Source organism: Ambystoma mexicanum, chromosome 8 (assembly GCF_040938575.1).
Source record: "Ambystoma mexicanum isolate Mex_15411 chromosome 8, UKY_AmexF1_1, whole genome shotgun sequence".
Lineage (NCBI taxonomy): Eukaryota > Metazoa > Chordata > Amphibia > Caudata > Ambystomatidae > Ambystoma > Ambystoma mexicanum.
In genome coordinates, this window is record NC_090929.1 from 1,099,445,978 (window position 1) to 1,099,469,855 (window position 23,878).

Sequence of the window (23,878 nt, forward strand, 5' to 3'; positions counted from 1 at the left end):
GCACATGCACGCAAAGTCAATACATAAATAGGGTTTTTAACAGGTATATGAAAATCTATTCACAAGAAAGTATCACACAGTAATCATATAATACACCATTATATCACACTTTAGAAAAACTATGAATAATAAAAAGATATAGCATAGTACACCTTATGGAGCCTTAAAAATAATAGGTTTGACATATAAAATACTAGAGTATTATACTACTGCAATCTGGGGAAGCAAGTAGCTGTGAAGAGTTTCTCTCGAACAAGGACCTTTGCAGAACTTTTTGATGGATCAGCAACACCTCAGTCCAAGCAAAGAAAATTCACAAACCGCCAACAAGGCTGTAGACTTTTCCTCAGGCCACAAACAGTTCTCAGTCCAAACAATGTTTGTTGAAGCTCCACAGAGAAGACTGTGTCTGTGACGCACAGATTCCGGGGGTTTCTAAGAACTGAACAACATTAGTTGTTTGTAGTGAAGAAGAGTGTCCAGACAACAAGTCATCACTCGCCTCCAGGAGAGTGTCCAATGTGGGTAGTGAAGACTTTATACAACATCGAAGGTGAGAGAATATCACCTCTGACAATACAAAGACATGCCAGTAGCCCAAACAAAATAAAACTGGGTGCTGAGCAGGGTAGGCCTCTACAGGCTCACCAAATCTGAACAGGCTTCTAATCTACGGCACTTAAGGAAGATTCCAGGAGATAACACTTCTTGTCCAAGGTAACCCTCAGTCAGCTTCAGATTCGGGAAGGCTCTCATAGGCAAGAAGTCATCAAATAGTAAGAGCAACTGGATCTGGATGTTCAGCCCCTTCCAAGACTATCCAACATGGAGAAGTTATCAAAGAGTAAGAGAGACTGGATCTGGATTTTCAGTCCCTTCAAAGACTATGCAAAATGGAGAAGTCGTCAAATAGTAAGAGAGACTGGAGCTGGATTTTCAGCCCTTTGAAACACTGTTCAAAATGGAGAAGTTGTCAAATAGTAAGAGAGACTGGATCTGGATGTTCAGCCCCTTCAAAGACTATCCAAAATTGAGAAGTCGTCAAATAGTAAGAGAGACCGGATCTGGATTTTCAGTCCCTTCAAAGACTATCCAAAATGGAGAAGTCAAATTGTCAAAGAGTTCCCCCCTTCTCACCTGAGTCCGATCTTTGCTGGATTTCTTGGTCGATGCCTTCTTGCAGACCGATCGGGTCTGGAATAAGGCTGCACGAGTCTCTTCCGTCTCCAGCGTGCGTTCAAAGTTCCGGGATGCAATGATCCAGGAATCCGGGAAATTAAGAAAGTGCACTACTCAGCACACGAGTCCAGGAAGTAAGAAAGAAGGGAAAGGGCCGAGGAATGGAGTTAGTTGGGATAGAATCAAGGAAACAATACCGTGAGCTACGGAGCACACGTCTGGTCGCTACTTCGTAATAGCATTGAGACTCGCGGAGCCGCAGGGGGTTGGTCTATTAATAGAACATGCTATGTCCAACGTTTAGAGTGAGGAAGGTGTTTCACGCTGGATGACCATGTTGGGAGTACCAGGGAGTGCAAGCCCCATTGAGACAAGGACCATGAAGTCCAAAAGGGGCGAGTTTTGTAGGCCATGACAGCATGCCTCCTCCGAAGACCCGTTCCTCCAGGTTTGCCCGGGTGTATAAGGTGACATCTTCTGAGCAGTCGAGAGATCTTGAGATTAGAAAGTGGTTAACAGGGTCTTTCACTAGGAGGATATCCTTTCCATTCAACCAGTTATTGAAGATGACCCCGTTTATAACTGGAGTCGCATATTCGGGATACTTCATATTCCAGTTGGTTGTCAGCCAGCAGAGGAGGGGGTCTGTAGGATTTCCGGGAGGATTGGATGTAGGGTTTTAATAAGGATGTGTGAAATACTGGGTGAATTTTCTTCCAGGAGTCTGGTAGTTTGATCCGGTATGAGACTGGATTTATAATTTCCTTGATGGGAAATGGACCATAGTACCGAGGGGCCAACTTGTTTGGCCGTAGATGTCGGGGTAGTAATTTCGAGGACAACCAGACTTGATCACCAATTGCATAAGAAGGCCCTGGTCTTCTTTTGGAATCCGAATACCTCTTAGTCTGTGTTCTGGCCTTCTCTAAGTTTTCTTTGGCCTCATGGTGTACGTTGATGAGGGTTGCGATCCAGTAGTCGACAGTAGGTGCCGGTGTGGGATGAGGGAGAGCAGAGGGTAGAACCCATGGATGGAAACCTTGGCTACAATAAAAGGGACTGATCTTAAGTGCTGAATGATCGGAATTGTTGTAGGTGAATTCAGACATGGGTATCAGGAGCGACCAGTCATCCTGAACCTTGGCGGCGAAACATCAAAGATACTGCTCCAGGGTCTGATTAGCACGTTCTGTGTCCCCGTTGGTTTGGGGATGATAACCTGATGAGAGGGCGCGTTGGATTCCCAAAATGCGACAGAGACGTTTCCAGAATTGTGAGACGTATTGAGGTCCTCGATCAGATATGATCTTGGAAGGAAGTCCATGCAGACGGAATATATGTTCCAGGAAGATTCCAGCAAGTTCGGACGAGGATGGTAGCTTACAAAGGAGTGTAAAATGAGCCATATGAATGAACAAGTCAATGGTAACCATGATGGTCATGTATCCTCGGGAAGGTGGTAATTCCACAATGCAGTCTGTAGCAATTAATTCCCATGGCCTTGTTGGCAGGGTAGGTTGCAGTAGAAGACCCTCCGGTTTCTTGTTATCATGTTTATTTTGACTACAGATAGTACAAGCTTGGATGTACTGCTGTACGTTGGTCTTCATTCCTGCCCACCAAAACTGTCTTTGTATGAGGCGGAGGGTGTTGGTTATGCCACAATGTCCAGAGTGAAGGGTATCATGACAGAGGTTTATTATTCTTTGTTGTAATTTCTGTGTAGGAATGACCAGTGCATTGTCCTTGAATTAATATCCTTCCTTGACTCTTAGATTCCATTGATTCTTCCTTGAAATATCCTTCCACAGATCAGAGGATTGGGTTTGCATTCAAATTTCTTCCAGGAGATTGACTGCTTGAGCTACAAAGATCGTGTGGGGAAACATCTTAGGATAGGCCCTATCTTCAGTAGTTACATAGTCAGGACGTCGAGATAAGATGTCAGCAATCAGGTTTTGTGATCCGGGAACATGAGTGATGTGGAACTGGACGCGCCTGACGACTGTTCCTCCACTCCAATGACTGTAGAATTTGAAGATTCTGATGGTCCGTGCGGACCTGAACTGGATATCTAGCACCCAGAAGTAGATGTCGCCATTCAGTGAAGGCTTGACGGATGGCTAACAGTTCCTTTTCCAGGACGGAGTAGTGTGTCTCACTGGGATTCAGGGTTCGTGAAAGGTAAGCAATGGGGTGTTCCAGTTGATCCTCAAATTCCTGCATCAAGACCGCTCCAATGGCATAGTTAGAGGCATCCGTTTCCACTAGGAATGGTCGATTTATGTCCGGTTGGGCTAAGATGGGGGCTTGCGTGAACTCTGCCTTTAAACGTTGGAATGCCTTATCTTGGGGTGTAGACCAGATAACGGGGGTGTCTTTCTTCAAGAGAGCAACTATCGGCTGAACGATCTCGGAAAAGGTGGATATGAACTTCCGGTAGAAGTTGGCAAGCCCCAGGAAGGATTGAACTTGTTTCATGGACGTGGGAGCGGGCCATGCCAGTATGGCCTTTACCTTTGAAGGGTCCATACCAATTCCTTCTGGGCTAAGGATGAATCCTAGGTAGTGGACAGAAGTAACATGAAACAAGCATTTTTTGGGTTTGGCTAAAAGTTTGTGTTCACGGAGTCATTGTAATACTGCCTTTGCATGTTCTTCATGCTTTAGAAGGTCCTTGGAAAAGATCAATATGTCGTCCAGATAGACAATGACGAAGAGGAATAACATGTCAGAGAACACCCTATCCATGAAACGTTGAAAAACTGCAGGGGCATTAGCTAGTCCAAAGGGCATGACTAGATATTCATAGTGACCAAAGGGTGTTCTAAAGGCTGTTTTCCATTTGTCTCCTTCCCGGACACAGATCAAATGATAGGCACCCCTAAGATCCAACTTCGTGAATATTACGGCGCCTCTCACAGCTTCCAGGGTATCCGAGATCAAGGGCAGTGGGTACCGGTCTTTGAGGGTGCATTGATTTAAGCCACGATTGTCGAGGCAAGGTCTGAGTTCCTTGGTGCCCTTCTTGGGAACAAAGAACAACGAAGCACCCGCTGGAGATTTTGAAGGTCTTATGGTTCCATTTTCAAGGTTGGTGTCCAGGTATTCTCGGAGGGCCTTTTTCTCAGGTTCGGAAAGGATGAACATTCTGCCGAAGGGAATCACTGCTGAGGGATTTGTATCTATGGCGCAGTCTTCAGGTCTGTGAGGGGGTAAGGCCTGGACTATGGCAGTTGAAAATACATCAGCATATCCCTGATAGGCCTCAGGGACTTGTATGATATTGGAAACCATGAGTGGTGTTTGCTGGTCTCTTAGTGGTTCTTTAGGGGGTGTCAAGGAGGGATCTAGGAATAGACAGTGAGACATACAAAACTCTGAGCCTAGGAATAGTGATCCTGCTGCCCAAACGATATACGGATTGTGCTTCTGTAACCAGGGCATACCCAATACCATGGGGTAATGAGCTGACTTAATGATGTCGAATCTAATCCGCTCTTGGTGATGGTTCATAGAAAGCTGGATCTCTTTAGTCTGCAGGTTTTTGGGTCCTGAAGTGAGGGGTCTTCCGTCAAATGCTTCCACCAGCTGCATGGTGCTTCGTGTCTCGTGTGGAATATGATGACTAACAACCCAATCTTGATCAATGAAAATTCCCATAGCTCCGCAGTCTACCAAGGCCAAAATGGAATAGGTCTTATTCTTGGAGGGCGATAGAAAGGCCTGCAGTATCACCAAATTGTTTTGTCCAGGAGAGTTCAATGATGGAATTGATGTGGAGCAAACATCTCTCTCCTGAAGCTCTGCTCCATCTATGATCAGGAGCTGGCGTTTCCCGAACGCAGAGGAGGGGCTAGAGGACACTCCCTAACCAAGTGTTTGTCTGAGGCACAATACATGCACAACCCCGTATGAATCCTTCTCATCCTTTCTTGCAGGGATATTGGTCCACGTAAGGCTCCTATCTGCATGGGTTCTGGTTCAGTGACTGTGCCTGGGTTTGTGTCCGTCTTGGTGGTGCTCTCAAAGAACACTTTCAGAGGATTTCCTCTGGATTTCTTCTTCTCTGCCTTCCTTTCCTGGATATGAAAGTCTATTTGCATGGCAAGGTCCATTAGTGCGTGGTATGAGTTTGGGCGAGCCACTCTGGCTAACTCATCCTTAATCTCCTCATTCAGTCCTCTCCTGAAAAGGGTAAAACTCGCCTCAGGGGACCAATCAGCTTCCTTGACTAATTGCTTGAATCGGGTTACATAGGTGAGCATATCCTGGGATCCCTGCTGAAAGTCTAACAGGCGTTCCTGGGGACTATAGACCTGCTCTGGGCGATCAAACATGTTTTAAGGGCCTGTATGAACCCATCATAGTCATCTAGGAGAGCATCGCCGGAATTAACGAGGGACGTAGCCCAGGTTAAGGCATTTCCTGAAAGGTGAGAAAATATGAAACCCACCTTAGCCCTGGGAGTCGAAAAGTAGTAGGGCTTAAAAGTAAAGTGGACCAAACATGAATCCAGGAATCCACAAAGGGTTTTTGCTGACCCATCGTATTAGTCCACTATGCCGCCCAGCAACACACTTTCTTTTGTGGCAGAATCACGGGATAGAACTAATTGTTTGAGAGCGGCATTTTCCGCCTTTAGATTCTGTACCTCGGTTGATAGCTCTTGCATGCCACGCATCAGGTCCTGGACGGCCACTTCCATGTCCATATCGAGTTCGGTCCATTGGCGTCTCAAACTGTCAAGGAGCCCTTCTCACCTGAGTTCGATCTTTGCTGGATTTCTTGGTCGATGCCTTCTTGCGGACGGATCGGGTCTTGAATAAGGCTGAATCCAGTGTGCGTTCAAAGTTCCGGGATGCGACGATCCAGGAATCCAGGAAATTAAGAAAGTGCACTACTCAGCACACGAGTCCAGGAAGTAAGAAAGAAGGGAAAGGGACTAGGAATGGAGTTAGTTGGGATAGAATCAAGGAAACAATACCGCAAGCTACGGAGAATACATCTGGTCGCTACTTCGCAATAGCATTGAGACGCACGGAGCCGCAGGGGGCGTGGTCTATTAATAGAACACGCTACGTCCAACGTGTAGAACGGCCATGTTGGGAGTACCAGGTAGAGCAAGCCCCGTTGAGACAAGGACCAGGAAGTCCAAAAGGGCCGCGTTCTGTAGGCCATGACACAAATAGTAAGAAAGACCGGATCTGGATTTTCAGCCCCTTCAAACACTATCCAAAATGGAGAAGTCGTCAAATAGTAAGAGAGACTGGATCTGGATTTTCAGTCCCTTCAAAGAATATCCAAAATGGACAAGTCGTCAAATAGTAAGAGAGATTGGATCTGGATTTTCAGTCCCTTCAAAGACTGTGCAAAATGGAGAAGTCATCAAATAGTAAGAGAGACCGGATCTGGATTTTCAGCCCCTTCAAAGACTATCCAAAATGGAGAAGTCATCAAATAGTAAGAAAGACTGGATCTGGATGTTCAGTCCCTTCAAAGACTATCCAAAATGGAGACGTTGTCAAATAGTAAGAGAGACCAGATCTGGATGTTCAGTCCCTTCAAAGACTATCCCAAATGGAGAAGTCGTTAAATAGCAAGAGAGACCGGATCTGGATATTCAGTCCCTTCAAAAACTATCCAAAATGGAGAAGTCATCAAATAGTAAGAGAGACCGGATCTGGATTAAATAGTAAGAGAGGGGGGCGTGGCTAAGAGGCTATGAGCTAAGGAGCGGATTCCGGGTGCTCCCGCGATCCGACATTCATCCGAATTACAATCTAATTATAAATGAAGCCCCAACACTGCACACTGAAGATAAGGATACGTGAACAGGTTGGGCAAGCACTGTTGAGAAATCACCAGAAACAAGGGCTCCTGGAAGCTGCCTCACTGCTTGGATGTGCTGGGACTGACGCGACAACAGAAAAGAAATGGCGCTGCAGCTGGAATGAAAGTGGCACTGAACTGAAAGGAAGCCCCTGTGATCGAGGACAAGAATGTATACAGAGGAATGGGCAGACGCCACAGAGCTTGTACAATGGTGACGACGGCAGACAGCATTACGAGAGAGACATTGTAGCACCTTGCGGAGGCAGCCCGGGGGAAGGGCATGCTGATACACTGTCGCAGACTGAGGCATGCGGAATACTGCTACCCGAAGCTGACAAAGGGAAAGCACACAGAGTCAACAGAGAAGGTACGGCCCGCAAGGAATTAAAATAAAATGCGAATGTACAAAGGAACGGCTCCATGAGCATGTTCCCTTATTATATAGCGGAGATAATCTCAGAACATGTAACTCGCCGTAAGGCGAACAGCGAAATTCAAGATGGCGGTCGGCCCCTTAAGACAAAGGATCCGCGAGGATCCAAAGACTATGCAGCTATAAACACAGTGCCACGCATTGGGAAGAGAACGATCCATATGGAGTAGCCCCCCAAGGCACATGGCCACTAAACAGGAACGATCAGTACCTGGTGAATTTGGAGCTTAGAGCCTGATAGGCACATAGAGAGGATTTACCTGGTACAGTGGCCTGGAGGGTAACACAGAGCATCTGGTCTTTGAGCACTGGACTAAGCGGAAGGACTCCTCTCCACTCCACAAGCACAGGGGCACGAGTGACACGCAGTGGGGCACCTATTCAAGAGAGACAGCCCAAACAACATCCAGAGGGGCTGACAGAGGCAGGTCCCCTGCAAGGGGCAGACGGGGACCCAGTGAGGGGTGGTACCCCTCCTTATACCGGATTGGCCTTCACTGAGGTGTGTGTGAATAGTGGTAACAGAGGCCGCTGCACCGGAGCCGATCAGGGCAGCAGTGTGCCGTGCCTGGACTAGAGGCACCCGAGACCCGCTGCGCCGGAGCGCTTGAGGCCCCGGAGGCAGCATCCCACCGGGCTAATGGCTACGCTCTGGACTTCGCACGTAGCACATCCTAAAACACAGGCAAGAGGGCCCACAGAGGGGAGGCTGCAAGCGAGGGCACACACCCACATATTTCGGCATCAGAGGCTACCGAGGGGTAGCCGCATTTAACACCAGCTGAGCAGGAGAACCCCTGGGACTGGAAGCATAACAAAGAGGCTCTGGGGCTAGCAACGCTGGGCACTGGATGCGGAAGCTCGGCTCTCACCAGGAGTCACAGACACTGATAACATGGCATAAGTGCCCACGCACGACATGCGGGGAAGAACATTAGGACAGTGGAGGCAATGGGCCAATGTGAAGGGCTCTCAAAGGACACTTTCGGAGGATTTCCTCTGGATTTCTTCTTCTCTGCCTTCCTTTCCTTTCCCAGACCTGAGGGATCCACACTGTAGGTGGTGCAAAGCGTCCCCAGCACCTAGGGTGTGCCTGCAGCGAAGTAGTCACGGGTGAGGGCACGGACCCACATGGTATAAGGTCGGCGGCGACCAAGCAAGTACGGCCAGAGGCAGTGGCGAAAGAAGGTGACCTGGGCGTTGGCACGGGGAACCAAAGCGGAGTAGCTGGAAGAATCCGGATTAAAGCCCTGGTGAACTAGCCGAGTCCGCAGCAGCAAACATGAGGACAGACCCATCCCAGAAGGGCCACAGGCAACCAGCATGCACCCCCGACACAGCCGAGTTGGCCCCAAACACCGGGCACTGCTTAACACGGAGTGGGATGGTAGGAGCGGGGCTGTCAGGTCAGCCCACACCTGGTCGGAACAGCACGATGGCTACCAAGAACATAAGACCAAAGGGCAAGCAGCCCACGCTGGACGAATATGCCAAGACATCGCCAGCTGCAGAAGGTGTCAGGAGCAAAGTCAAGCCTGCTGCAGGGAGCGCAGAGGTGCCGGGCACGATCCAGGAGGTGCTGGCCGCGATCGCGGACTTGAAAATCGCCTGGGAGACCAAATTGGGACAGGCCATGAGCGAGCTCAAGTGGCACTGGACCTTAAAGTTGGGGCGGTTCAAGAAGAAGTGAACCTCCTCAGGCAAGACGTCAGGACATTGGCAGAGCGCACCGGAGAACTGGAAAAGGAGATGGCCCCAAACACAGCGGACGACTTCGCCGCCCACAAATCACAACTTCATGCCCTGGTGCAACGAATGGGCAACCTGGAAAGTAGGGCGGAGGAGGCAGAGGGATGGGCCCGACTGAACAACATCTGCATTATTGGCCTGCCTGAAGGAGCCGAAGGGCCCAACCCAACGGAGTATGCCGAAACCATGCTGCTCCAAGAGATAAAGGGAGGGGTGCTATCCCAGGGGTTCGCTGTCAAAAGGGATGCACAGAGCTCTGATGAGGAGGCCACCACCAGGTACCCCTCCCAGGCCGATAATTGCAAAGATTCTGAATTACCGGGATCGGGAAAGGATTCTCGAATTCTTCCGGAAGGGCGGAACAATCGAAAGGGGGACAGCGAAGATAACTGCATACCCGGACTACACCTTGCAGGTGCAGCGCAGCAGGATGAACTTTGGGGCGGTGAAAAGGAGACTACGAGAAACGGGCCACAAATATATGCTGCTTTACCCAGCCAAACTGAAGGTGTTCCACAGGAACAAAACCCTTTTCTTTGAAACCCCGGAGGATGCCATGGGGTGGCTGGGTATGCAGAGCAGCCCCCAAGAATCGGATATCCAGACAGGAGGAGAAGAAGGATAAGTAATATGTGGCAGCGGCACCCAGGGTGGCGTCGCGCAAGACACAGGGACTGGAATATAGATGGGGAAGGTGTTGCTTGGCATGAGCATGCATGCAGGATCTGTTCGCACTACAAAATCCGAAACACAAACACGGGAGCCACTGGGAGCAAACACCTGGACCCCCATAGCATTAAGCTTAGTTAGGTCACTGGTAGTCCGGTGACCCCCTGCTGGGTTCTCGTCCTCGGGGACTCTGAGTAGGGACCAAAAGCGGGTGGGCCTGAGATCCAGGGATGGAGCTGGGCACTTGTTGGGGTAGGGTGGGGAGGGAGGAGGGGAAGGGTTGTGTGCAGTGGGGTGTAGTTGGGGTAGGGAGGGGAGGGAAGGTTGTTGGGGTTGGGAGGGTAAGGAGCCAAACTCAGTCTTACCAGGGGCAGAAAGGGAGGCTAAGGGGAGAGGCAGGATACCGTGTCCATGGCTCCGGGTAATCTTAGGGTGGTGACCTGGAATGTGCAGGGCCTCAATAATTACCTCAAACCGAATAAGGTGATGATGTACCTTAGAAGGATGAGAGTCGACATCGCATTATTAAAGGAAACCCACCTCACTAAAGAAAAACTGGAGGTGGTTAAGAGAAAATGGAAGGGAAGCGTCGTGGGAGCCACATACTCGGCATACGCGAGGGGAGTGGTTATATGGATGGCACCACATGTGCCGTTTCAGTTGCTCAGGTCCACTGTAGACCCGGAGGGGAGAATGGTGGTGGTGGAGGGGCTTCTGGAGAATCGAGAAGTGAACGTCATAAACATATATGCCACTAACCAGGACACAGCAGCTTACTTCAGGGCTTTATATGGAAAAGTCTGCCCCCTACTGGGCGGGGCGATACTGTGGGAGGGTGATTTCAATTGCACCCTGAACCCCAGGGTGTACAGGTCAGATGGCAAGCTGGACAAACCGACCCCAGCAGCCAAAGCACTCGGGGCATTGTTGTCAGACCTCAAACTGGTGGATGTATGGAGGAGGTTGCACCCATCGGACAGGCAGTATTCGCATTACGCAGTGCTACATGATCTGCACACTAGGCTGGATTATGTGTTCACCCCAGAAGAGATAGTGGGAGAAATGGTGGGGGCAGAATACAAGGCCAGGGTGCTCTCGGACCATTCCCCCCTGGTCCTGGAGTGGCGATACCACCCCCCTAGGGTGCGTATCCCGACGTGGAGGCTTAGAGCTGAGTCCCTACAGGACTCAGGATTCCGAGAGGACCTAAGGGAGGCCATCACGGAATACTTTGACATTAACACTGGTAGTGTGCAATCAGTGGGAACGGTATGGGAGGCATACAAAGTGGTGGTGCGAGGGGTTGCCATATCTAAATACAAAGGGCTCCAGGGGGGTATTGAAGGGGAGTTACAAGATACGGAAAGGGAGCTAGAGGATCTGATGCGCAAAGGGGGGACCACCCGGGAACATGAGAAGAGGATAAGGGAGTTGCAGGGAGCTAGCGAAGAGCTCTGGGACAGGCTATGCAATCTGAGTTACAAGAAATACGTGGAGTGGCAACATGCGGGCGGGGTTAAGCCGGGAAGACTGCTGGCCTGGTTATATAAAAATGAGACACCCCGGTCAGTGATCAGAGTTATTAAGGGGGAAGATGACCAGATTTATGATACACAGGACGGAGTGAACAAAGAGTTCCTCAGGTATTATAAATGTTTGTACAAGGATACAAGCGGAGACATGGGCTGAGAAATTTCTGAAACACTAGAGGATATGAGCCTGCCCACCCTGGATGACCTGGAACGAGCGAGCTTAGAGGCCCCAATCACCACGGACGAATTGGACGCAGTGATCCAGCATCTGCCCATGTGTAAGGCGCCCGGGTCAGATGGACTGCCTAGCGAATTCTACAAAGCGTATAGGCAGGAGCTGCTCCAGCCGCTCCTGGCCATGTTCAACGAGGCCTACGAACGAGAGGACCTGCCGGAGACCCTGCGAGAGGCGGTGATCATCCCGCTGCTTCACACCTTGTGTGGTAGAAATAGTCGCCCTTGATAATAAGGTAGGTCATTGATGACTGAGTAGTCCGGGCCTTTCTTCACCCAGTCCTGCAGGGCTGTTGGATCGAAGGGTTGTTGGATCTTTACTTGAATAACCTCTAGTGTCTGTAGAGTGGTTATGCCAAGAATTCTTTGTTCTGAAATTATAGGCACCGGTTCCGGGTCCACATATGCTCCTCCCATCCCTATTCGGGATAAGGCATCTGCCTTGCCATTTTTACAACCTGGTCGATAAGTGATCACGAAATCAAACTCGGCAAAGAACAATGCCCATCGAAGTTGAGGCGACGATTGGGCCTTGGCTGTTTTTAAATACTGCAAGTTCCGGTGATCGGTGATTACCGTAATGGTATGCCTGGCACCGAGAAGATAATGCCGCCAAGCCTTGAAGGCGGATTTGATGACTAATAATTCTTTATCAGTAACCGCATAGTTTAACTCGGGTCCCAAGAACATTCTGGACCAAAATGCTACTGGGTGAAGTTGACCGGTTTCAGGATCCTTCTGCGTCAGGACAGCTCCCATGGCTAAACTGGATGCATCAGTTTCAACTATGTATGGAAGTTCGGGGCGTGGATGCTTTAAGACAGGTGCAGACGTGAATTTCGCTTTCAGTTCTTGGAAGGCCTTTTCAGCTTCTTCAGTTCACAAGAAGCGTTTGTTTTTTTCGCAAAAGTGCTGTGATAGGGTATACAACATGTGAGAAATCCGGAATGAATCTGCGGTAGAAATTGCCAAATCCGAGCATGCTTTGTACCCCTTTAACTGAACTGGGTGATGGCCACTTGAGGATTCGTCCACCTTTCGAGAGTCCATTCGGACTCCTTTTGGAGTCAGGATAAATCCAAGGAATTCAACTTCCATAGCATGAAAAACGCATTTTTCCAATTTTGCATATAACTTGTGCTGGCGTAGTTTCTCAAGGACTGCACGAACGTGCATCACATGGTCTGATTCTGAAGAGGAGTACACTAGAATATCGTCTATGTATACAACAACACAGACGTCAATGAGTTCACAAAGGACATCGTTCATAAAATACTGGAAGGCTGCTGGTGCATTGCACAACCCGAAGGGCATCACCTGGTATTCGAATAAACCGTACTTAGTGCGAAAAGCAGTCTTCCATTCGTCGCCTTTCTTTACACGTACCAGATGATATGCCCCTCGGAGATCTAATTTAGTGTAGATGCAAGCGTCCTTTACTTGGTCTAGTAATTCAGGGATCAGAGGCAATGGATATCGGTTCTTCACCGTGATCTGATTTAATGCGCGGTAGTCTATGCACGTTCTGAGGTCACCTTCCTTTTTAGGCACGAAGAACAAAGCTGAAGATGCAGGGGACTTGGATGGACGAATGAAGCCATTAACAAGGTATTGGTCCAAGTATTGTCGTAGGTGAAGGTTTTCGGATTCCGTAAGGGCGTAGATCCTACTACATGGAGGTTGTGCACCGGGTATGAGATCGATTTGACAATCGTATGATCTGTGAGGTGGTAGGGTGTTTGCCTGTTCCTTTTGGAAAACATCCTGGAATTCTTGATATTCCTGAGGTAACTGCACGACTGGAGTAGCAACTGTGGCCAGGCCTTGGTTCAAGGGTTTTTTTGGGTAACAAGTATGTGCACAATCCGGGAAGGTTATTCTCTTCTCTCGCCAATCAATACAAGGATTATGTGTTTCCAACCATGGTATCCCCAGTATTATTTGGAACTGCAGGGCTTTGATTAAATCAAACACAATAGTCTCTCGATGCCCATCCTGACCCAATAGTGTCATCTCTGCGGTGGAATGAGTTACAGGCCCAGATGCAATTTCAGTTCCATCGACTGTGGTGATGGCATCCGAAATGGTCTTTTTGCAGAGAGATAGATTTATCCTAGAAGCCAACTCGTGGTCCACATAGCTTCCTATGGCCCCGCTATCAATGTATGCCCCCACTGCGTACATACGTGATGGCTGCCTTGGATCTATAAGGACCATTGGTATGATGAAGTGCGAGGTCTGAGTATCCTTCTTAAAGCTCGGCAAGCGGACCTCTACGCTTGTCGGGCGTGGTCGTTTCCCGAATCAGGCTCTGTTTGATTTTTATCAGCAACGTCCGACTACTTTTTTAGATGTTTTTATAGGGCAATCCCGTAGAAAATGTCCTGAGGCCCCACATGTTAAGGAGAATTCTCTGTTTAGGCTGAATTTCCCTACCTAGTGAGTCCCCCAGCAGCTTTGCTGGATTTCTGGGGTTCTTTTTTTCTCCTGCCAAGAGTGAGACTCTTTTACCCTCACTCTTGGGCATGTTTGAAGTGTGTTTCTTTGGTTTACCTTGTGTTGAATGGGCTATGGGGTCTTTTACCCCATAGGGCCTCATGTGTTTTTATGATGTGGGTTACACAGCACCCTCCGTGCAGTAACCCAGGGGTGTCCTAGGGACTCCCCAACAATGACTCCATACCCTGGGACTGACCACTGTCTCCCAGGGCATGTAAAGTCACCAATGACTTTACTAGTCTTAAATCCTGAACAGAACCAGTACAAACAATCATATTGTGGACGTACTGGCTGGGACAATTCGATTGCCCCAGGGTCTGTTAGTCGAGGGGGCACGTCTCCGTCCCCCCTAATCGAGCTTTGGCTGGTGGCAGTGGAAACTACTTTTTATATTCAACCGCGAATATTTTCCTATGGGATTTCCCATTGTTTTAGGCTACTACATGTATTTATTTATTTACTGTAGCCTCGAACATACCGCCGGTTTATATATTTATTATTATAACTCCGGTTGGGATTTTTTGCCAAAACTTGATTCTAAAATGGCGTTGGCGTTCGCCTCTGTAACTCTGACCCAAAGTGGAGCCCTTTGTTCCACTTTTGGCGGGCTTCTCCACAGAAGCCCTCCAAAGTGGTGCCACTCTGTCTGGGGTACTTAGGAGGGGTGGAGGGGGATTTAGGCACCCTGGACTGAGTTACCTTGGTAACTCAAGTCGCACTCCATCCTGATTGGCCCAAGTGGTGAGCCGGCCGGCTCACCACTTAGCATGTTTGAGTGACAGCTAGGCTGGGTGAAGGGGGGTTTGCTGCATAAAAGCAGGGCTTTGGGGACTGGAACTTTAGAAGTCGCCACAGGACCTAAGAATCCGACGAGGGAAGAGCTGAGCCGACCTGCTACGACGACACCACCGGTGGAGCCCTGCTGAACCGTCTCACCACTTTTCCCAACGACCGAGGAGAGCTCTTAACGGAGTGTCTCCTTCCCTTGACTGGTGGGGACAACCAGTTTTCACCTTCTTTCCGCTTCTTCGAGGTATCTCGTGGCCGCCTTGCCAGTGCCAAGCACCCCGGCAACCGGAATACCACACTTTTACCACAACCGCGAAAGTCGGTACAACCCTTTAACCGGAGGACTCCGCGGCTGGTTTCTTCCTGGGCAGTGCAACGACCTTCTTCTTCTGCTCTTCAGCGAGATCTTCTTCTTCTCTGACCGACGTCAAGCCTTGCTGCCACTGCCTGGAACAACTGCCACCGCTGGAAGATCCTTCCCGTTTAAGGTACCGTGTTCCGCCTGGCTTCCCTTGCCACCGACTGTACGGGGTAGTTTTAGCCCCCGGCTTTCGAACCTGGGACTGCCTGGGACACCCTGGCTAAACTTTCTAAGCCTCTCTAAACTCTTTCCGAACTCTTTTGCAAGACTCTGAATCCCTAATAACTGAGTGATCTTGGGCACATTTTCGCTCTGTCTGCTCTAAGAGTGGGCCCTGCCTAGTGACTTTTGCTCACCTGTGACTTTGTGCTTCCCTGAACTTACTAAAAGTGTTCTTGACCTTAGAGTGGTGTGTTTATCCTAATTCTGCTCTTTTTCCCTCCCTTCTTTAAACCTACTAGAGTGTCATCTAAAGTTAAGCACTCACCTCTGTTTGAATTATGTGGTGTTAACCAAGAGTTGTCTAGTTAAGGAATAAGGGTTGGGGCTGTTTTTCATATAACTGTGTTCGGAGTGTTTTACTATATATTGCTAGAGTATTTTCAACTTATGTGTTCTTAAAATAAATAACTATATACTTTTGAAAACAAGCTCTTGTCAGTGTTTGCTTGTACTATTGTGTCTGAGTACATATTGTGTATACTTTACATACTGCCTAACTCTTCTTGAGGGAAGTCTGACTGCTCAGCCACAGCTACCAGGTAAATCTGGGTGGTACAGACTGCTACCAAGTGGGTTTACCGCTATACCTGTAGTCTTAAATCTTTTGCAGTGTTCCCCAAGGGAACTGCACAGGTTTCTGCCTAACACTGGTGTACAGCGGTGGGATTTGTATTGAGTATACATTTTAGTGTGCTTTAGATACCTTAGTGCAACTAACCACAAAGCTTAGCACTGTAAAAGTAATCCTCTAACATGTCAGTTATAGAAAGCTATAGTCAAGAGTCCCTTGCGGTAAAAACTGCTGATTGTTTAAGAGTGCTCTGTAAACATAAGGATCTGATGACTAAGGGCAAGAAAATGGAGCTGATTGAAAGATTGTTAGCTAACCAAAGTCTGGGTGATGGTTCAGAGGAACCTACCACTCCAGCAAATGTAGATGACAGTATTGAAATTGACACAGAACAAAATGTTGTTGATTTTGAGTAAGAGTCAGAAGAGGAGGGTGAGGCTGCTGTGACTGACCCCCATAGGCCTCTACCTGCTCTACCTGCTGTACCTACTGGGCCTTTACCAGGTCCCACATTTAGTCCTCAGTACTTTGAACTGGAGAAAATGAAACTAGAATTGGAGTATAAAAAACTTAATGCTCAAACTGAAAAAGAACTAAGGCTAAGGGAAATGGAGCTCAAGCATGAGCTAGAAATGAAGAAATTGTCTGTTGAGAATGCTTCTCTCTCTGGCTCCTCTAGAAGTTCCAGTCCTAAAAGACCCCGGATGCCTAAAGAATTGGTTGGTATGTATGAGCCTAAGTTGGATGTGTTGGATTGGTTGTCTCTGTTTGAATATAATCATGGGCTCCAGAACATCACAGGAAATGACTTACTCACCTGGTTGTTCTCTAGACTTCCCCCTGTTGCAACTGATGTGGTAATGGAGATGGGGGAGGAGGATAAGAAGGACTATGAATGTGTGAAACTAGCTTTGATAGCTAGGTTTGGGAAGACCCCTTCCCAGTATCTTAAGAGGTTTAGAAGCCTCAAAAAGCATGATGGTACCCCTTGAGCTACCTGGGTGAGTGAAGGGTTGAAAAACTTAGAGGGATGGATTAAGGGTTACAAGGTGAACACTTATGAAGGTATGAAGAATTTGTTTATGTTGGAGACTATTTATGATGCCTGCTCTCCTGAGCTCAGACAACAATTGGCTGATTCCAAGGAATTAGATTCCCGGAAACTAGCTAAGGCTGCTGACTTGTGGGTTGCCAACAGGGCCACTCACAAGGATTCTGGGGTAACTCAGAAGAAGGATGGGGAGAAACAGCCTAAAAAGGACTCCAAAGAGAATTCTAATACTACAAATTCCAAAGAGGGCCCCAAACAAAACCATAAGGGTAAGCCACAAGGGAAACCGAATCAGGCTAGTGTACCTTCTGGTCCCAGACCAGAAGGAGGTCAGAACAAGCCTCCATTCCAGCGAGCCTTTGGCTCATGCTTTGTTTGTAAGGCTACTGACCATGTGAAAGGAGATCCCAGATGTAAAGGTAAACCTTCAGGGGTCCAGCTTGCCTCCTTAGCCTTCGCTCCAGAAGAGGAAGTACATATGGCAAGTGGAAACTTTCTATTACTGGCTGATGAACCCACTGGAGTCTCAGCTAGTGTTTCTTTAGTCTCTCTGGGGTTGTAGGAACAACAGAATTTAGAAGTCTATAACTCTATCCCAGATAATACTAAAGAGTATTATAAGGACAGTGTCCAGGTGAATGGTCAGGAGACTCCTGCCATTAGGGACACTGGAGCCAGCATAACTGTGGTGGATGAATCATTTTTCAAGGCAGAGGATGTTGCTAAGGCACCCAAATGCCTCACCAAGTTAGCTGGTGGGCCTGTGCAGATGTGTCCCCAGTTACCAGTTCTCATACAGTGTAATGATATGGCTGTGGAAATACCTGTCAGTATACAATGTGAAGTGCCAGGTAGGGTTATGTTGGGTAATGACCTAAAAGCTCTTGGAGTTGTGTCACATACCCCCAGACCACCTAATAAAAGGTTACAGGAGCTCACAAAACCTGCAAGAGAGAAAACCCTGAGAGGGTTATCTCAGGAGATGATGACAGAGATCACTCCTCTCCCACTGGAGCAACTTACTGCAGTAACTACCAGATCAGGAGCAAAGGGGCAACCCAAGACTCCTAGGAAAAAGCCAGCAGCAAGCACTCCAGTGCTTCCAACAAGGACTTCCCCTAGGTTGTCCAAAGTTACACCTGTAACTCCACCTCCAGCTGAGGCTGAGAGGGAGGTACAACCCTGTGTGGTTGAGCTAGACTCTGAAGAAGAGCTAGAAGGAGGCCCAAACCTTATTGGAGATTTGGACCCTGAGGACCATCCTGAGCTGCAGTCTTTACTGGCAGAAGGTGGGCCTAGCAGGGCAGCTTTTCGTAAGGGGCAAAGAGAATGTCCAACTCTGGAAGGCCTCCGCCACCAGGCAGCTTCTCAGGCTGATGGGCAAGAGCCTGGGAAGTATAGGTTGCACTGGGAAGATGGCCTCTTCTACAGTGAACCAACTGAGTCTGAACCTGGAGACTACAAGCGCCTTGTAGTCCCACAAGAGAACAGACAACAGTTCTTACAACTAGCCCATGAGATACCTTTGGCTGGTCACTTGAGTTTCAAGAAGACCAAGGAAAGGCTCTCTCTCTACTTTTATTGGCCAAAGATGGGGGCTGAAGTAGATAGATATTGTAAGAGCTGCCATACCTGCCAGACTTCTGGTAAGGTTGGTTCCAAGAATGTGGCACCTTTAGTGCCTTTCCCAGTTGTGGGAGTCCCATTTGAGAGGGTAGGGATTGACATTGTTGGTCCCCTTGATCCCCCAACCTCCTCAGGCAACAGGTTTATACTTGTTGTAGTAGACCATGCTACTAGGTACCCTGAGGCAATTCCTATGAGGACTGTTACAGCTCCGGCTGTGGCTAAGGCCCTCCTTGGTATTTTTACCAGGGTTGGGTTTCCTAAGGAAGTAATCTCTGACAGGGGGTCAAACTTTATGTCCCACTACATGAAAGCCATGTGGAAAACCTGTGGAGTTACTTACAAGTTCTCAACAGCATACCACCCACAGACAAATGGGTTGGTCGAGAGGTTCAACAGAACCATGAAGAGCATGATAGGTGCTTTAGAGGAACCCCTTAAAAAGAAGTGGGACCTTCTACTGCCATGCCTTCTCTTTTCTTATAGAGAAGTCCCTCAGGAGGGAGTAGGTTATTCTCCCTTTGAGCTTCTCTATGGCCATCCGGTCAGAGGTCCATTGGCCCTGATTAAGGAGGGATTGGAAGGTGCTCCTCCCCTCAAGCCAGTCAGAGTGACTGACTATGTGATAGGTCTCCGGAGGAGAATGTCACACATGATGGCAGAAGCAAGTGACAACTTGAAAGCTGGTCAAGCTCTGGTCAAATATTGGCATGACCAGAAGGCTAACATGGTTGAGTTTACTCAAGACCAGCTAGTTCTAGTTATGCTCCCAACAGGGCAGAGGGCCTTGCAAGACAAATGGATGGGACCCTTCAAGATTGTGGGAAAACTTGGAGAGGTCAACTATCTGGTGGATCTGGGCAGACCCAGGGAAGCTCCTAGAGTCTTCCACACCAACAGACTAAAAGCATACATCTCCAGACCTGAAGTAGGAGCCTTGCTCCTAGCTTCAGCTGCAGAGGAAGAAGAGAGTGAATCTCTCCCTGATCTCCTCAGAGGTGTGCCTTTAGATGAAAAAGTTGAAGGAGTCAATCTCTCTTCAGACCTGACACCTGAGCAACAAGAGGAGTGCAAATCTATGTTAAATCAGTTTGCCTCCCTGTTCTCACTTTCACCAGGCTTGACCCCTTGGGGCCAGCATGATATATTCACTGGTGACTGTCTGCCAGTCAAAAGCAGAGGGTACAGAATGTCAGAACATATCAGAACCCACATCAAAGGAGAGGTCAAGAAGATGCTTGATCTCGGGGTAATAGAGCCCTCTACTAGTCCATGGTCTAGCCCAGTTGTGTTAGTACCAAAGGCAGGATCCAAAGACTTGAGATTCTGTGTGGACTATAGAGCTCTAAATGCAGTCACTAAGACTGATGCCCACCCTTTGCCAAGGACAGATGAGTTGGTGGATAAACTTGGTGCAGCCAAGTACCTCAGCACATTTGACCTTACGTCAGGCTATTGGCAAATAGCCCTGACAGACCATGCCAAGGAGAAAACTGCATTTTCAACCCCAGTTGGCTTGTACCAGTTTAAGGTCATGCCTTTTGGATTAAAAAATGCACCTGCCACATTCCAAAGGATGGTGAACCAAGTTCTGGCTGGGATGGAAGATTTCTGCATGGCATACTTGGATGACATTGCAGTCTTCAGCCACTCCTGGGAGGAACATGTGAACCACCTAGGACATGTGTTGCAGGCTCTTGAACAGGCCCATTTGACAATCAAAGCCAGTAGGTGCCAGATTGGTCAAAGTAAAGTGGTCTACCTTGGGCATGAGGTAGGAGGTGGAGAAATAAGGCCTTTGCTCAGCAAGATTGAAGCTGTGCAAAATTGGACAACACCAACTACTCAAACCCAAGTGAGAGCCTTCCTAGGCCTCACTGGGTATTACAGGAATTTCATTGAGAACTATGGGACCATAGCTTCTCCACTGAATGTAATCTCCTCTCCTAAATTCCCTAAAAAGGTAAAATGGAATGAGGAGTGCAATCAGGCCTTTGAAAAACTGAAGAAAGCTCTTTGCCAAGCTCCAGTACTAAGAGCTCCTGACTACCACCAAACTTTCATTGTACAAACTGATGCTTCCAATGTAGGTATAGGTGCAGTTCTAAGCCAACTGGATGAGAAGGGTAGGGAGCACCCCATTTGCTTCATCAGTAGAAAACTGAAGGATCCTGAGACAAGGTGGGCAACAATCGAAAGAGAATGCTTTGCTATTTTGTGGGCACTGAAGAAGTTTAGGCCATACTTGTATGGTTCTACTTTTGTTATTCAGACTGACCACCAACCCTTGAGATGGTTAATGCAAATGAAAGGGGAAAATCCAAAACTATTGAGATGGTCAATCTGCCTGCAAGGGTTTGATTTCACCATTGAGCACAGGTCAGGGTGTCACCATCAAAATGCTGATGGACTCTCTAGGATGTATATCATCGACTAGAGGTATGAGGTTCATCCAGGAGTGGATTAAATCCTCCTGTCCCTTAGTCTGGGGGTGGCGAGTGTTAGGGAGAATTCTCTGTTTAGGCTGAATTTCCCTACCTAGTGAGTCCCCCAGCAGCTTTGCTGGATTTCTGGGGTTCTTTTTTTCTCCTGCCAAGAGTGAGACTCTTTTACCCTCACTCTTGGGCATGTTTGAAGTGTGTTTCTTTGGTTTACCTTGTGTTGAATGGGCTATGGGGTATTTTACCCCATAGGGCCTCATGTGTTTTTATGATGTGGGTTACACAGCACCCTCCGTGCAGTAACCCAGGGGTGTCCTAGGGACTCCCCAGCATAGACTCCATACACTGGGACTGACTACTGTCTCCCAGGGCATGTAAAGTCACCAATGACTTTACTAGTCTTAAATCCTGAACAGAACCAGTACAAACCATCATATTGTGGACGTACTGGCTGGGGCAATTCGATTGCCCCAGGGTCTGTTAGTCGAGGGGGCACGTCTCCGTCCCCCCTAATCGAGCTTTGGCTGGTGGCAGTGGAAACTACTTTTTATATTCAACCGCGAATATTTTCCTATGGGATTTCCCATTGTTTTAGGCTACTACATTTATTTATTTATTTACGGTAGCCTCGAACATACCGCCGGTTTATATATTTATTATTATAACTCCGGTTGGGATTTTTTGCCAAAACTTGATTCTAAAATGGCGTTGGCATTCGCCTCTGTAACTCTGACCCAAAGTGGAGCCCTTTGTTCCACTTTTGGCGGGCTTCTCCACAGAAGCCCTCCAAAGTGGTGCCACTCTGTCTGGGGTACTTAGGAGGGGTGGAGGGGGATTTAGGCACCCTGGACTGAGTTACCTTGGTAACTCAAGTCGCACTCCATCCTGATTGGCCCAAGTGGTGAGCCGGCCGGCTCACCACTTAGCATGTTTGAGTGACAGCTAGGCTGGGTGAAGGGGGGTTTGCTGCATAAAAGCAGGGCTTTGGGGACTGGAACTTTAGAAGTCGCCACAGGACCTAAGAATCCGACGAGGGAAGAGCTGAGCCGACCTGCTACGACGACACCACCGGTGGAGCCCTGCTGAACCGTCTCACCACTTTTCCCAACGACGAGGAGAGCTCTTAACGGAGTGTCTCCTTCCCTTGACTGGTGGGGACAACCAGTTTTCACCTTCTTTCCGCTTCTTTGAGGTATCTCGTGGCTGCCTTGCCAGTGCCAAGCACCCCGGCAACCGGAATACCACACTTTTACCACAACCGCGAAAGTCGGTACAACCCTTTAACCGGAGGACTCCGCGGCTGGTTTCTTCCCGGGCAGTGCAACAACCTTCTTCTTCTGCTCTTCAGCGAGATCTTCTTCTTCTCTGACCGACGTCGAGCCTTGCTGCCACTGCCTGGAACAACTGCCACCGCTGGAGGATCCTTCCCGTTTAAGGTACCGTGTTCCGCCTGGCTTCCCTTGCCACCGACTGTACGGGGTAGTTTTAGCCCCCGGCTTTCGAACCTGGGACTGCCTGGGACACCCTGGCTAAACTTTCTAAGCCTCTCTAAACTCTTTCCGAACTCTTTTGCAAGACTCTGAATCCCTAATAACTGAGTGATCTTGGGCACATTTTCGCTCTGTCTGCTCTAAGAGTGGGCCCTGCCTAGTGACTTTTGCTCACCTGTGACTTTGTGCTTCCCTGAACTTACTAAAAGTGTTCTTGACCTTAGAGTGGTGTGTTTATCCTAATTCTGCTCTTTTTCCCTCCCTTCTTTAAACCTACTAGAGTGTCATCTAAAGTTAAGCACTCACCTCTGTTTGAATTATGTGGTGTTAACCAAGAGTTGTCTAGTTAAGGAATAAGGGTTGGGGCTGTTTTTCATATAACTGTGTTCGGAGTATTTTCAACTTATGTGTTCTTAAAATAAATAACTATATACTTTTGAAAACAAGCTCTTGTCAGTGTCTGCTTGTACTATTGTGTCTGAGTACATATTGTGTATACTTTACATACTGCCTAACTCTTCTTGAGGGAAGTCTGACTGCTCAGCCACAGCTACCAGGTAAATCTGGGTGGTACAGACTGCTACCAAGTGGGTTTACTGCTATACCTGTAGTCTTAAATCATTTGCAGTGTTCCCCAAGGGAACTGCACAGGTTTCTGCCTAACACCACAGTACAGACACAATTGCATCTGCCGTCTTCTTTCTCTTTCCTTTTGAGTTAAGGGTCCCTTGACCCCCCCGATCTGCATCGGTTCTGATACATCTGTTCCTTTGAGGGTAACATTGGGTTTAACCAATACCCGATTCTCGAACTTAGCTCGATCAGCCTTTCTATTCTGAAGTCGGTGGTCTAACTGGACCACTAAGTCTATATATTCTGCACAATCCTGAGGTGGGTTCACAATTTGGGCCAAAACGTCTTTGAGTTCACCCCGAAGTCCACGATGAAATAATGTAATTCGTTTTACCTCTGGCCATCTGTTAGGGAGAATTCTCTGTTTAGGCTGAATTTCCTAACCTAGTGAGTCCCCCAGCAGCTTTGCTGGATTTTTGGGGTTTTATTTTTTTCTCCTGCCAAGAGTGAGACTCTTTTACCCTCACTCTTGGGCATGATTTGAGTGTGTTTCTTTGACTCTAGATGTGTTTAATGGGCTATGGGGTCTTTTACTCCATAGGGCTTCATGTGTTTTTTGTGATG